Source organism: Rhinopithecus bieti, unplaced genomic scaffold (genome assembly GCF_001698545.2).
Source record: "Rhinopithecus bieti isolate Rb0 unplaced genomic scaffold, ASM169854v2 scaffold_19969, whole genome shotgun sequence".
Classification (NCBI taxonomy): Eukaryota; Metazoa; Chordata; class Mammalia; order Primates; family Cercopithecidae; genus Rhinopithecus; species Rhinopithecus bieti.
This window is the reverse complement of record NW_016810434.1, coordinates 33,759-36,196: the sequence shown is the minus strand read 5'-3', so window position 1 is coordinate 36,196 and position 2,438 is coordinate 33,759.

Below are 2,438 nucleotides of genomic sequence, written 5' to 3'. Positions count from 1 at the left end.
GTGCAGAGGGCTCAGTGGGGCCAATGTTGGGGTGGGGTGAGCTGGAAAGGGTCTTAAAGGATGACTACAACAAAGGCTGAGTGCCTACTGTGTGCTGTCTTTTTGTTTATGATTTCAGTGAATCCTCACAAGAACTCTACGAGGAAGAAACTGTTACTATTTATTTTACAGGGAAGGAAACTGGGCCTGGAGAGGCTTGATGCCTTTCTTGTGCAGATGACAGAGCTGTTGTACAGCAGCACCAGGACCCTAACCTGGGCTATCGGAGTCCAGAACTTTTGTTCTCAGCCACACCACTATGATCTGCCCTGTGGGGTGCCCTGCTAGGCAGGGGAGTGGCAGGAGGGCTTGTGCACCGGGTTTCTTTTTGAGAGGTCCACCATCTCTGTCCTGCCCAGCCAATCTGCCGAGAGCTGCAGGCCTCAGCCAGGAAAGGAGCATAGGAGGGAAGACGTGTTTCAAGTGGACAGTGCAGCCAAGTCTCCTGCCACAGAGTCATGTGGAGACCATGCTTCACATTCAGCAGCCCCAGATGACATCGTAGTGCTGATTTTACCCCATTGTTCACCAACTACAAAACCAGTGTCCTGACACATGGCAGTCATGTGCATGCGGCAGCCCCTGTGGATCTGAAAGAGAAATCTCTTCAGCTTAGCACAGCCTGAGAGCTTATGGGAGGAGTCACCTGGCAGAGATGCCGGCAGCAGCAACCCTCCTTTCTCTCAATCTTTTTGGTGCCAGACAGACCTGGGTTTGAATCCCAGCTCTGCCCTTCATAGCTGTGTGTCCTCTGTAAACTAATTTTTATCAGTTGCTGCATAACAAGCCACCCCCAAACCTAGTGGTGGTAAGCCACAGTCATTTGTGATTTCTCAAGAGTTTGTGGGTTGGTTGGGCAGGTAGTTCTTCTGCTGTGGGCTGAACTTGACCAACTCAGCTGGGCTTACTAATGCAGCTGTGGTTAGCTGTGAGCCAGCTGATGAACAATGGCCTCATCTGGGGAACCTGGGCTCCCTCCACCTGCTCACTCCCCAACTAATGGGCCAGCCAGTCTTGTTTTCATAACACAGCTTGGATTCCAAGAGAGAGCAAGGGAGTGAAAGGTCCCTTGAGGCCCAGGCTTGGAACTGCTTCCCAGCACTTCTGCCACTTTCTGTTAGCCAAAGCAAGTCTCTGAAACCAGCCCAGAGTCAAGGTGTGGGAAGCAGACCTTGCTTCTGGGGAAAGGAGCTGTGATCACATTGTTAGTGCCATGAATATAAGCTGGGCAAAGCGCAGCCAGCATACCACATTGCTTCCCCACTCTGAGGCTGAGTTTGTTCATTTATAAAATGGGAATAATATTATTTATATTATGTGATGCCCCAGTGTAAGGGAAATGGCTGCACTTTAGCCAGGAATAGGCTGAGGCAGCCAGCCGGTGCAGCATGACTCAGTGGGTTTGGAGTGCAGGCGCACAACTCCAAACATTATGTAACCATGCCACGTGAGGCACATTATGTAACCACTCACACATGCTCATGTGAGGCTCAGAGCCACTGTTGTCTGTAAAAGGTATAACTACCTTGCTGATGCTGTACATATGGCTTGCACTCATGGCTTGCTTGTGCCCATGGCTCACTCATGCCCACAACTGGCTTGTGTCCAGAGAGAGAATAAAACCATGTCAAAACTCATTACGATTCCTCGAGTGTTCTTCCAGCTACCTGCCACTTGCCCACTGACTCCCCTCGGACCTCTGTCAAAACCTGACACCTAGTGTTCTGTGTTCTTTCAGTAGATGGTTAGTCAGTTGTTGCCACAAGAAGGGACACAGGATAGGCTCAGGAAAACAAAGTCTTTTATACCTACACGTCCTAGAATGACAGAGTCACTGCATGCCAAGAAGGGGTCACATCCTTCCCACACTTTAAGGTCCAGTTCAAATTGTGTTTTTTCAGAAAACCTTTTTGATTACTCTCACTCCAGATAAATATTTCCATTCTGTAAATCCCACCCATGTATGGAAGGAAAGATCAGTGAGACTCTAAGACTGATTTCAAGCTTACTATGTGGTTTGCAACATGGAGAGTGAGCTTAGCCCAGCAGGCAGGGAGCTGAGAGAGAGCAAGGACCCAGGGGCAGGTGGAGTCAGGGTGGAGCACAGAGCACAGGGCATGAAGAGAGTTCATGTGTGTGCTGGAATGTTACCAGGTGACGGTCAGGGGAGGACAAAAAACGGGAGAGAGAGCTCACCATGAGAGATGTTATGTCTGAATGGCTGAAGAGATGGTCAAGACTAAGGTTGACCATAAGTGACCTTCACCTTCTGTGTCACCACTTCCACCCTCTCCTCCCCCTGGCTATGGACATGAGAGAATTCAATGAAATATTGTGGTGCATGGAGTGGGCACATCAATGGGGATGGGAGGTGTGAACACACTGACACTCAGCCACAG